This window comes from Vulpes lagopus, chromosome 9 (genome assembly GCF_018345385.1).
Source record: "Vulpes lagopus strain Blue_001 chromosome 9, ASM1834538v1, whole genome shotgun sequence".
NCBI classification, from domain to species: domain Eukaryota; kingdom Metazoa; phylum Chordata; class Mammalia; order Carnivora; family Canidae; genus Vulpes; species Vulpes lagopus.
The window spans coordinates 15,717,291-15,731,765 of NC_054832.1; positions in this window are offsets into that span (position 1 = coordinate 15,717,291).

Consider the following 14,475-nt stretch of genomic DNA (forward strand, 5'->3'; position numbering starts at 1 on the left):
GGGGAGGGAGGACAGGAGAGGATTGATGGATAATGAAAAAGTGGTGGAGTCAGTGGTTAGAGGTTGTGATAAGGTCAAACAACTGTAGTAATCTGAATGGTAGAGAGTGATGATCAGAGGCAGAAGTGCTATAGTTGATTTTAGGGTGTTGACATTATTTGTGGTGACCAGGCCAGGTATAACCATGGGAGTAAGTGGCTGAAAAGAGGTCAGAGGATCACTGGAGGGAGAGAAGGTCATGGAACTGAGAGCCCAGGGTGCCTAGTATGGTGCTGCATAGAGAGATGGTTGCCAATAAACAGTCACAAGTGAAGAAGACAAAAATACATGAATCCTCCAACATTTATAGTGCTTTGGTTTGTCTTAATGGACCCAATGTTTAGTGTATTATCTTTTCTTTAATGTATTATCTTATATAATTTTTCCTCAAATGATGTATTTTCCAGTGCCTCAGGGATATTACATGAAAAAATCATTTGGGAGGTTAAAAGGGTCATGATAAAGGAAAATTCAAGCTGGAGATTAAAAAAGTCATTTGATATGAAGCTAGTCAGGCAATGGATAATTTACTAAGAGAAGTTGCTGCTGGAGCTAGCAAGAGGAAGAATAAACTTACGATTTTGAAACACTTTCAAATTCATGCAAAGAGAAGGCTCTGGTGACTCAGTATCTCTTGGCTCTCAGGTCAACTGTGTCTGAACTTGGCTGGGTCTTTGAGGGGGAAAAGCTTGAATTCTGGATTTACATAGACCATAGGTTTTAATCCTGTCCTTTATTTATTAGCTGTATGACCTTGAACAAGTTACTTAGCCAGTCTTTACCTCTAGTTTTACATCTAAAAAATGAGGACTAAAAATCGTTCCTACCTGATGGGTTTATTAAGGAAGATAAAGAGAGGTAATCTATACTAAAGGTTCAGAACAGTTCCTGGAACACAATAAACACTGAATAATGGTGAGCTATAATCTTTATTGTTATTAGAGTGTTTAAGCTGGAGCTTAAAAAAAGCTACTTTGCAAAGCCAAGAGGATTAAATGAGATGAAGTATGCAAAATACTTAGCACAGTGCCTTCCACATGGTGATACTATGAATTGATTAGCTATTACTATGAAACTGATCAACAGATCTAATCATTTAACTTTATAGCACGTGGGAAGTGATGGAGGTAGAAAGTAGAGTTATCCCTCTCCTGAACCCTGGTTAGTACTGGTTAGTATTAGTCCTTTGAAGGTCGTTACAAATGGTGGAGTAGAGACTGTCTTGGAAATAGTTTCAAGAAATAGAAGTCCTGATTGGATCTGAAGAGATGCTGAAGATCGAAACAAGCACAATTTGATTTAGCCACATTCTGTTCAAGGACTGTTTTCCTCTTGCAGAGTCATAAGCCTTTCACCAAATAGGCTTTTCACCATTTTTCCCCCTAAGCTTTATTGAGGTGTGATTTACAAATAAAAATTGTATATATTTAGGTTGTACAGCATGATTTTTAAAGATGTGCAATATAATGATAAATATATATGTGAAATGATTACTACAATCAATTATTAACACATCTATCACCTCAAATAGCTACCTTTTTGTGTGTGGTGATAATACTTAACGTCTAGTTTCTTAGCAAATTTCAAGCATACAATACAGTATCATTAACTATAACCACCACACTGTACATCCCCAGAACTTATTCATCTTATAACTGAAAGTTTATATCCTTTAACCAACACGTCCTTATCCCCTCCTTGCCTCCCAGGCCCCAGCAACTGTTCTATTCTGGTTAGGTTCTACTTTTTAAGATTCCACATATAATGGGATCACACAGCATTTGTCTTTCTGCATTTGGCTTGTTCACTTAGCATAATGTCCTCCAGATTCATCCATGTTGTTGCAAATGGCAGGATTTCCTTCTTTTTTATGGATGAATAATATTCCATTGCATATATCACCAAAAGAAAATTCAGAGAACTATGCCTGATGTGAATATTTTACTGAGCAATAGATGAACTGTAAACAGGGATACTTCAAACCCAAATTCATATGAAGTTCACAGGCATGATTTTACAGTATGGCTCATAAAGTGAAAATGAAGAAAATTATTTAACCTTTACAATAATTGGTTACTACAATGGGAGTTTCCATATGACAGGATATTGGTTAAAGGAGATTATCTTATACCATTTTAGGAAGATGATTTAAGTTTCGTTTATGATTATTAGAGGCATGCACACAAAATAATTTAAGTTTTGTTTACAGTCATGAAATGAGGTATTTTAAGTTTTACTTATGTGGCTATATGGTTTTGTCTGCCTCAGAGATTTTCAAGCAGCCTCCACTTTGACAATATACATTTTCTTTGTCCATTCATCTGTTGACAGACAGCTGGGTTGTTTCTATATCTTGGCTATTGTGCTACAATGAACATGGAGGGCACGTATTTCCTAAAGACAATAATTTCACTCCATTTGGATATACACCCAAAATTGGAATTGCTGGGTCATATGGCAGTTCTATTTTTAATTTTTTGAGTAACCTTCCATACTCTTTCCATAATAGTTGTACCAACTCCCATGAGCAGTGTATGAATTCCTGTTTCTCCATACCCTCTTGAACACTTGTTATCTTGTCTTTTTGGCACTCTCTATCTTAGCAGGTGCAAGGTGAAATCTCATTGTGGTCTTGATTTGCATTTCCCCGGTGATTAGTGATGTTGAAACAACTTTTCATATATTTGTTGGCCATTTGTATGTCTTTTTCAGAGAAATATTTGTTCATGTGTTTTGCCCACTTTTAAATTTGATTATTTATTGGCTATTACATTGTATATGTTCTTTATATATTTTGAATACTATCCCTTTATCAGATATGTCATTTGCAAATATCTTCTCCAATTCAGTAGCTTGTCTTAGTTTTATTGTTTCCTTTTTGTTGATTGTTCTTTGTTTTGCAAGTTTTATTTTGTGTAGTCCCAATAGTTCATTTTTGCTTGTTTCGCTTGCCATAGGAGACCTATCTAGGAAAATGTTGCTATGGCAATGTCAGGGAAATTACTACCTGGGCTGTCTTCCAGGTTTTTTTTTATGATTTCAGGTCTCACATTTAGGTCCTTAATCCATTTCAAGTTTCTTCTTCTTTCTTTCTTTTTTTTTAAAGATTTTTTACTCATGAGAGACACAGAGAGACAAAGAGAGAGAGGCAGAGACACAGGCAGAGGGAGAAGCAGGCTCCACACACTGAGCCCATCTCGGGACTCCAGGATCATGCCCTGGGCCAAAGGCAGGCGCTAAACCACTGAGCCATCCAGGCATCCTCATTTTTCTATATGGTGTAAGAAAGTGATCCAGTTTCATCCTTTTACATGTAGTTGTCCAGTTTTCCCAACACCATTTGTTGAAGAGACTTTTTTCTCATTTCATAGTCTTGCTTCCTTTGGAGAATATTAATTGATCATATAACCATGGATTTATTTCTGGGGTCTCTATCCTGTCACATTGATCTTTCTGGGCGCTCTAGTCCATTACATTGATCTATGTGTTTGTTTTTGTGGTAGTACCATACTGTTTTGATTACTATCAATTCATAGTATATCTTGAAATCTGGGATTGTGATACCACCAGTTTGTCTATTTGAAGTATTTTGTGGCTCCATACAAGTTTTCAGACTGTTTGTTCCAGATCATTGAAAAGTGCTGTTGGTATTTTGATAGGAATTGCATTAAATGTGAAAATTGCTTTGGGTAGAATGGATATTTTTACAATATTTGTTCTTTCAATCCTTGAGTATGGAATGCCTTTCCATTTGTTTGTGTCACCTTCAATTTCTTTCATCATGTTTTATAGTTTTCAGAGTACAGGTCTTTCACTTCCTTGGTTATGTTTATTCCTAGGTATTTTATCATTTTTGATGTAATTGTAATGGGATTGTTTTTGTTAATCTCTCTGCTACTTTATCATTAATATATAGAAATGTAATGGATTTCTGTATATCGATTTTGTAACCTGCAACCTCACTGAATTCATTTATCAGTTCTAGTAGATTTTGGTGGAGTATTTAGGGTATTATATATATAGTTTTATGCCATCTGCAAATAGTGAAAGTTTCACTTCTTCCTTACCAACCTGGATGCCTTTTACTTCTTCTTGTCTGATTGCTATGGCTAGGACCTCCAGTACTATGAAGACTAGAAGTGGTGAAAGTGGACATATTTGTCTTTTTTCTTATCTTAGTGGAAAAACTCTCAGTTTTTCACCATGAAGTATGATGTTAGCTCTGGTTGTTTCACATAAGGCCTTTATTATCTTGAGGTATGTTCCCTCCAAACCTACTTTGTTGAGGTTTTTTCATTACAAATGGATGTTGTACTTTGTCAAATACTTTTTCTGCATCCATTGAAATAATCATATGGTTTTCTCCTTTCTCTTGTTGATGCAATGATTGATTTGAACATTGAACCACCTTTGTATCCCAGGAATAAATCCTACTTGATCACGGTGAATAATTTAATTTTTAAATGTGTTGTTGGATTCAGTTTGCTAATATTTTGTTGAGGGTTTCTGCATCTAAGTATCTGGCCCCATAGAACACATTTGGAAGCTTTATTTCCTCTTCTATTTTGTGGAAAAGTTTGAAAAGAATAGGTATTAACTCTTCCTTATAGATTTGGTGGAATTCACTTGTGAAACTGTCTGGTCTTGGACTTTTGTTTGTTGGGATTTTTTTGATTACTGATTCAATTTCATTGCTGGTAATAGGTCTGTTCAAATGTTCTATTTCTTCTGGATGCACTTTTGGGAAGTTATATGAATTTTAGGATTTTTTTTTCTAATTTTGTGAAAAATGCCATTGGGGGTCAAAGGCAAGAAATTCTGGGGACAGGTCATGAAATAATATCCAGGATCCATTTTAATAATTAAGAGCACAAAAAGATATTCTGAGTCCTAAAACTGTGCATAAATGTGCAGGACATATGGTTTATACACGTGGGTCCAAAGTATTGGATGCATAGATCATTAAAACACAAATTGCATGCAGCATACCTTCCATGTATTTAAACTAACTGACTAGCTATTATAGACATTCACTAAACGGCTGATTAACACAATTTGGCTGGCTTTTAGAATTCATTTCCTGATCATCTCAGCTTCTCTTCTCAACCTACTATAATCTGACCTCTGTTCCTGTCACTTAACCGAAATTGCAGGGCAAAAGGTCATCGGTGATTTTCTCATTGCAAATACAAAGAACACTTAAATATTATTTTTACCAAAGTTTATTTAGTTATAAATGTCAAACAGTTCTAGAAAATATACTAAAAAAAAAAAAAAAAAAGCACCTCCCAATTCAGTGCCTCCCTATTTCCAATAGACAACTATTTTCAACTGTTTTAGGCTTTTTCTGAGTATGTAATAGCGTAATTACATGCCTATTATTTCTTTATTTTATTATTATTTTCTTATTGTGTTGGATATCTTCCATTTGTCCCTTGGATCTACTCTACTCTTCTTACATTCTGTTCAGAGAAACACATTTTTATGGACTACAGTAATGGGTTTTGAATAGACACTCTGGCTTCCAGCTGAGTTTTCTTTAGTTGGGAAAAGCTGGAGAGATCAGAGACAGCAAGTGATAACAGACAGTGAGAAGAGATTATTTGTCCCCCTGGTCCCCTCCTTGACCATCCACTCTACAGACTGTCCTCAACTGGAGGTCACTGCCTCTCTCAAAGAGGACTACCCTGCTTGGTTCTGATTCTAGAATGTAGTCCCCATGTATTCCACTTAGCCCTTTGGGCCTAGAGTTGACAACAATGCAATTGCTACTAAGCCCTGGGTTATTGCATTCTCTCTTGTTCCCCCCACCAACCCTCACAACTTAGTAAATAAACCTTCCTTGAATTATCTCATTTAGAATGTATGAATTGTTGTGACCCTGACTAGTATGCTTAGTATGCAAGATAAAGATTTAGCTTTCTTACTTCCAACTTTCTTGCCCTACAATGCTATAACCGCCCCCCTCCCCCACACCCCACCACACACAGACACTCTTCCTGTTAGGGACTGAATGTTTGTGTCTCCCTCACTGCCCTTCATGGCTGAAGCTTTAACTCCCAATGTGTTGGTATTTGTGGAAGGGGTCCAGGGAAGGGATTAGGGTTAAAAGAAGTCACAAGGATGGTGCCCTTGTGATTGTATTAGAACCCTGTAATAAGAGACACTAGACTTTGCTTCCCTTCTCTCTCCACACTTGCATAACGAAGACATATGAGCACACAGTGAGATGGCAGCTGCCTACAGGCCAAGACAAGAGGCTGCAGAATTAAAATTATCTGCTAATATTTTCATTTTAGACTTCTAGCTTCCAGAACCGTGAGAAATACTCTCCTGTTGATTAAGCCATGCACTCCATGGCCTTTTGTTATGGCACTCTGAGCTAATACATTTCCCCTCTCCACATCTGCCTTGCTTAGATATATCATAATTTTTGGTTAAATCAATATTCTGTATTATTATAATCTGTAAATATTTCTACCTCTGGTTTTAAAATTTATTTTAATTTCTCCCTAATCTAATTTCTTTGTACTAGATCAGTCCACAAAGAATGAAATATTGCCATTTGCAACAACATGGATGGAGCTAGAGAGTATAATGCTAAATGAAATAAGTCAGAGAAAAGGGAATACCTCACCTGTAGAATTTAAGAACAAGACAAATGAGCAAAGTAAAAAACAAAGAGAGAGAGAGAGAGATAAGAAATAGAATGTTACTATAGAGAACAAATTGATGGTTACTAGACAGGAAGTGGATGGAAGAATAGAGAAATAGGTGATGGGGATTAAGGAGTCCACTTGTCAAGATGAGCACCGAGAAATGTAAGGAATTGTTGAATCACTATGTTGTACATCTAAAACTAATATAACACTGTATGTTAACTATACTGGAATAAAATAAGAAAAAAAATTACTAGTGTTAATTGCGTCAATTTTTGTTTGCTTAATTTTCTATCACTAATCAATTCTCAAACTCTCCCCCAGAAGACTCCTTCCAATATTTCAAATATATCAGAAAAATCCATAAAGTCCATCTTTTTGTTAGAGGCACGCCTCCCAAAGCCTTCCATTGCCTTGCTCCCATGTGGACTGGTTGTTCTCTAGATCTACAGTCTTGCAATTTTCCATCTCCTGGATCTCCTGCTTTATTCCTTCCATTTGATGGAACACATCTTCCAGTTTCTTCCCGAAATGATGTACGGGACATACATATTTTGAGACTTGAATGTTTAAAAGGTTATAATCTACCTTCTAATCTAATCTAATTGGATTGCTGGATATAGAATTCTAGATTGGAAATAATTTTCTTTACAATTTTGAAGCAATTGTTCCATTTGTCTTCTGGTTTCTGACACTAGTGTTGATGTTTGAAATGGGATCCTTTTTTAAAAAAATTTTTTTAGTAGATTTGTATATGCAAATGAGTTACTCATTGTGAGTATAGGCACACAATGTTCCATTAGTTTCAGGTGTACAAAATAATGATGCTGTGTGTACCAAAAGTGTAACCATCACCTGTCACTGCACAATACTATTATAATATTATTGACTATATTTGAAATGAGATCCTTTTTATTGGAACTCCCTTGACATTCTTTCACTTTGCTGCTGGAAACTTTTAAGATCTTTTTTGGTCCCTAGTGATCTGATAACAACAATGTGTGATGAAATACTTTAAAGTGGGTCTTTTTTTCATGTAGTGTTCTGAGCCCTAAGTGAACTCTCTCAATCTGGGAACAAATGACCTTCACTTTGGAGGGTTTTCCTTCAGACATCTGACAATTTTCTCTCTTACATTTTCAAACTATGTTATCTTCCTTTCTTATACCTCCTGATCCGATTCTTTAGTCATTTATCTTCTATATGTTATATTTTCTATTGTCTGCTTTTAAAGAAATGTTTTTCAGTATTATCTTCCAATTTTTTGCTATATTTTTCATTTTGACTATCCTATTTCAAATTTTAAGAAATAGTCTCACTATTCTTACTTTTACAGATTCCTATTTTTTTCCCATAGATGCTGTATCTCCTATTTTGTAAATATAAGTATTATGTGCTTTGAAAAGTTGTATATTGCTCCCTATGTCCTCTGATATCCTTTTTTTTGTTTTTTTCCTATTTATTTATTTATTTATTTATTTATTTATTATTTATTTATGTAATTTCTATGATCCATGTGGGGCTTGAATTCACAAGATCAAGAGTTGCATGCTCTACCAACAAAGCCAGCCAGATGCCTTTTTTCTATGCTAGCTATTTTTGTTTGCTCTTGAAGGCTTTCTTCAACCAACCTGTGATTTTAAATTCCTGGCCCATATCTTGTATTTATGAAACAACAAAAGTTGTTTAGAAACTCTCTGATTGGTAGAGCTGGTTAATTTGGTAGTTTCACTGTTGGGTGGTCTGGCTGGGCTGTTTTATTGGGTACTCAGAGAGGAATCCTCCAATAGTATTGCTACCATATGGCTACCATACTCTCTTTGAAGCAGAGCAGAAGAGTGGTAAGGGACCCTTGAGTTAGAATGTGGTATTCACTTAATCTCTTGTGTTTGGTGTACTTCCCTTGTCCCCAGGTGTTTCTAGTACCCTTAGGCCCAGTGTCTCTCCACTAGTAAACTTCTGGATTCTTGCTGGAGTGAGGAAGTGGCATTCTCCCAGCTATAGATGATGCAGAGGGAGATCTGGCTTTATAAACATCCTTTAAAAATTTTCACCTAGATCTCCTGTTTTTAGCTCAATTATATCTCAACCCTCAGAGGTACCTGGTGTCTCCAATTCTGGTACTTTTTTAAGACTGTTGCTCGAATTAACCTTCTTGTGGGTTGCTCTGTTCCGGCTTAGTTTTCACCTTTCTCTGATCCATCAGGTTAATTAACACTTCTCCATTTGCTTTCCATCTTGTATTTCTGTAATGTTGTCAGCTCTTGCTCTTCTCCCATTAACTCTGTGCTTCCGAGGGTATGCATTTTTTTTTAACCCATTTACATTCAGTTTAGTGCACTTTTATTACAAAGTGGTCATAATTAAATGTGTTCAACTCACCATTTCTAATAAGTACTTCCTTGTCTTTAATTTGCTTTATTTTGCTGCTGCATTTGAAACTCCAGACCACTTATTCTAGAAATTTTATCATCCTTTGGTTTCTGTGGTAAGATTTTTTCCTTTTGCCACATCATCTCACCTTTCTTTGGTTATTTTTTCTTCCACTGCTTATCCCTTAACTGTTGTTCCCTGCATCTCTGTTCTCTTATGTTTTCATTGACACATTTGCTATAGACAACTTCATCCACTTGCATGGATTTAACTACTTCCTTGATGCTGTTGACTCCCAAATCTGTCTGTGGTTCCAGACTCAAATAAAGCTCAGAAACCAGAGAAAATGAGGACTCTGCCTCCCTACACCCTACTCGGGAAAAACAAACACATTGATGCCAAAACAGGTCCTCCCTTTAGAAAAATAGTAGGAGTGAAGGAAGGCATTCAACTTTACAAAGGTAAGAGAAAGAGCCAAGGAAGAGCTGTGTTAGTCATGATATTGGACCTTTTGCTGCAATAAAAAGGAATCCCTCGATCATGCTGACTTAGCACAAAAAAGTTTCTATCTCTGTCATGTAAAATCTGCTAGGGATTAGGGCAACTCTCCAGGGCAGCTGTTCTCCTGTATTGGCTCACTACTCCCAGCATTATCAATTTCACTGAACTTCCATTTCAGCATATGTTGTGAATCTCACATTAGGAGAGGAGAGAGTTGCCTAGTTGAGCATAGACAATTAAGTACCTGTATCTGGAGGTGAAATATGTCAGACTTCCAGTCACTGGCCAAAGCAAGTCACATAGTTGCCCCTAAATTCAAGGGTGTAGGAAAGAATAATCCTCTCCGGTCCTGAGAATTTGATATTGTTGAACAGTAGTAATTTACAGCATTGAAAATATTATAAATAGAAAATCTGGGTGTAAATAAAGTACTTTTTTATTTTCATACTTCTAGTACCTAACTTGGTGGCCAGTAGATATGAATTCAGATAGAGTTTGGAGACAATTTGATAATCTCTTGGAAAAGATTTCAAGAAAAGTCTGAATCAGTGCCTTATTTTCTTTTCAAAACAAACAGGAACATTCAAAATCCTTCCATTAATCTCCCTGCTGGGCTCACAAATAGAATCATTTTTCAAAAATAGTTCTTTCAGCATCTAAATATTTGAAGCCCCCTAAGAATTCAAATTTTAAGTTTGCAAAGAAGGCGCTTCATATCCATATTGTTTATATTTGCTTTGATCAATATTCCTCCCCGATCTCAAACCTGATGGGAAACCTAGAAAAGAAAAAATGTTATAAAATATTGTCCCAAATGTCAGGTAGGTGTGTATTAGGTGTGCAGGTATTTTTTTTATGGTGGTGTGCAACAGTCAGTCTGGTTGCCCATAGGAATGGTCAGATAAATATGAGCTTCATGGAGTATGAAATTGAGCACAGGGATTTTGTGCTCCAATTGACAGCCCTTCTCTTATATTTTCTGTCTTGCTTCCATGAGATACTATTTCTTGCCCTGTGATGGGGACTTTCCAACATGTAGATGAAATCATTAAAAATGAAGTGTCACAGAGGTGATGATGAGAGGTAGTATTAAATGACTGGTATAGAGGAATGCAGAGGATCCAAAAGAGAGATTGTCCCTTCAGGGCTTATTTTGCATTTCTCAGGGGTTCTGTAGTTTCTTTCTTTAATAAAAGATTTGTTTTTGAAAACAAATTATATACATTTATCATAAACAATTCAAGTAACAGATACAAGTGCAAAGGAGAAAGTAAAAAAAAAAATCCAATATCCCAAGAATAATAATGACCAGTATTCTACTAATGAATATTGTTCCAGGCCACTAATGATGTGAACAGAAAGGAGGATAATAAACACCACCATCCTATGATTTTCCTCCTACCTTGCTGGCTCCTCTGCCTCTTCCAGTCTCTCGGGGGTTGAAGAGTCCCAGGTAGGCCCCAGACCCTCTCCTCATCTCTATCCTTACCCCAATGGGAACTTGGCCAATTCTATAGCTTTAGAGGATACCTGGATGCTGATGGTTCTCAAATTTGTATCTCCAGCTTTGTCCTTTGGAACCTGGACAGCTTGATTGCAAGGAGGTGGAATGCTGACAAATATTGATATAGGAATGTTGAGAAAATAGAGATCTAGTTGGATTCTCTTTCTTTTAGCTTTAAAGTTACATGGGCCTCTGATAGTTCTAGATATACTGTTTATTGCTAACATTATTTTTTAAATCTTAATGCCTTTTAATACTACCTATTATTTGTTGAGTACATACTACATGTTGGATATTTTGCCATATGTCTTGCATACATTATTTCATTTTATCCTCATGATTCTTAGGGTAGATTTTAAGAAATAACAAAAAACTCAAAACAAGACGTAGAAAGATAAAAAAAAACTTGTCTTGATATAGTTAGTAGGTGTTACAGTCAGAATTTTAATTCAGCGGGACCCATGACGTTTCTGTATGCTCTATGGCCTCCATTTGCATTTCAATGTAAATTTTACTACCAGTTTGACCATGACACACATACAGAGACACAAAATCCCCAGCTGGGATTTTGATTGAGATTACACTGAATTTATAGATTAATTCAGGGAGAACAGACATCTTTTACTTTGCATTTTCCAAACTTTAATTGGTATTTCTCTCCATTTATTTAAATCTTCTTTAATTTTTCTAATCAGCCTTTGCGGTTTTTATTATGAAGCAACAATCTATGTGCCTTAATTCTGATGGTGCTGAGGAGTTCCAGGGGTCATAATACTAAGATGGCAACCTGAGGGATGAGAAGTACGAAAAGGGAACTACAAAAATGTGGGCAAGATAAATGATTAAAGGTCCCACTAAGTAAAGCAACAACTCTGGAATTTTAAAGTGGACAGTAATAGCTGGGTATGTAACATATCAGAACATGTACACAGCAAATAGCCTTGTGCCCTGCCAGCAACACAGATGCCAGGAACTCTGGAAAGTATCTGCGTGATGTAATCTACTGTGGACTGTTGATTCAGCAGCAACTTTTCATGAGGTGGAAACTGTCACTGTTAACTGAGGCATGATGTTTGTCATCTTTAAAGTGAAGGGCAGGCTAGGCTGAATCCAGGCCCTCCTGCTTTCCTTCTTCCATAACCTTCTCTAACTTGTTGGCACTAACTTCTCTAACTTGTTGGCACTACCTCCTCAGCACCCTCACAATTTCCTCAGGACCTTCCTCTTGCCACCCACATGCACCTGCATTAACCTATATTTCTCCATAGTTCTATACACAGACCCCAAGCCCTCTCGTCTCCCCACGTCTTCCATTTACTCTTCTTTGCGATATTCAAATGTTCAGAGACAGGGAATGGACAGGGGATCCAGTTAGTACACATTAAACGTGTATTAAATGACAAATGGCTAGGTAGATATTTCTCAAATTAGGGTTCAAAGACATAATCCTAGAGGTTTGAGAGGTTCTTGGGAATTTGGATAATGATAGTTAATATTTATTGAGCACTCATCATATTCCAGGTATTGTTTGAAATGCTTTACGTGTATTAACTCATTTAGTTTCACTATAACCCTATAAAGCAGATGCCTTATCTCCATTTAACAGATGAGTAAATTTAGCAATATACCTTTATCCCATCAGATGAGTGGCCATGAAATGTTGAGTTATTAGCTCAAGGTTGTAGAGCTAGTAAATGGAGGAGTGAGGGCCCAAACCCAGGAACTCTGGCTCTGGAGCAAATGATCTTAACCTCTTTGCACTGCTGTCATCCAGGTCTTGACTGGGACTAGATGGTCCAAGATGGCCCCATATGTGTACCTGGTGGTTAGCTAGGGCTATTGGCTGTTGCCTCCTTTTCCATGTGGTCTTTCCAGCAGGATACTCCAGAATTCTATGTATGGCAACTGAATTCCAAAGAGCAAATGTCACAGGGCTAATTACCTTGATACAATGGCAGGCTCCAAGTACACCACCACACAGGTTGTACCATAGATCAAAGGACAGATGGGCTTATAGACCATATGAAGACACTTGACTCACACTGTTTATATGGCAGCTTTAAAACATGTTCTCAAATTCTTTGGCATTGCTCCCATTGAGTTCTCTTGAATTTCGGCTGGCCTTAGTAGCTTGCTGGTAGCTAGTTCTGTACAGTGGAAGTGATGCTGCATGACTTTTTTTTTTAAAGATTTATTTATTTATTTGATAGAGAAAAGAGTGTGAGGGTGCAGGGCAGAGGGGAAGAAGGAGAGGGAGACAGAAATTCGAGCAGACTTCCCAGTGAGCCCGCAGCCTGACGCAGGGCTCTATCTCACCACCCTGAGATCAGACCTGAACTGAAACCGAGAGTTGGATACTTAGCCGACTATGCCCCCCAGGCACCCCTCACTTCTTAGGATATGTCATTTCTTAGGATATGTCAGAAAAGCCCATCAGCCTGGTTCTTTTCAGATACTCGCTTTGAGGGAAGCCAGCTACCATGAAAAGTTATGCCTTGCTGGAGGGGCTGGTTGAAGGTACATTGGTTCACAGCCCCAGCCGAGCATGCAGCCAGCCTACAGCCAGCATCAACACTCAGCCACATTAATGTGCCATCCTGGGTATCCAACTAACAGCTGTAGTTAGTTGACATCTGACTGACGTGTTATAAGAAACTCTAATAAAGAGGTGCCCAGCAAGCACTTCCTGAGCAGCAAAATTATGAGCAAAATCAACTGGCTATTTAAGCCACTAAGTTTGGCATGAAGTGTCCACTTAAAGAGCAATAGTAATCCAAACCATTTATCCATCCATTTAAAACAGAGTGGGAAGCAGAGGGAAAGATATGCATAGATAAACAAGCTTAGGATAGCAAGGTAGAAAGCCACAGTATCTGAATTTTGTTTTATACAATGTTCACGTGTCCTAACCTCTCTGCTGTGCCAGTCTTCTCTGCAGGTAGCGTGGTTTTGAGGACCACAGAAGAAAGTAGGAGAGGGGGAGCCTGGAATCAACATATACCTGTTCTGTCAGAGAGATGAAGGAGCAACTGTGTCTGGTCATAATTGTAGCTGGCCATTAGCTGGCTGAGTAGCTAGGGGTTTACCTGCTTTTCTTGTACAGACTACAGGAGGCCACAATGGGACTATAATGTGTGTTGCTAGTAGGTGGCCAATTTAGGGAGGACATAGTTGTCAGTCTAGAGGTAGCACAAACTCTATCTTATTGATATTTAAAGTTCACTTGGTCTATCTCTTTCTTTCTAAAGTAGCACTTTTATTTATGATCAACACATATCCATTTATCTGAGGTGTAATGTCTCATAAGCAAATTGTGTCTACATTTCAGATCTTGTTTTCTATAGCAGACTTGAATAATCATAAATCACCCAACAAACACATTACAACAAGCCCCAACCA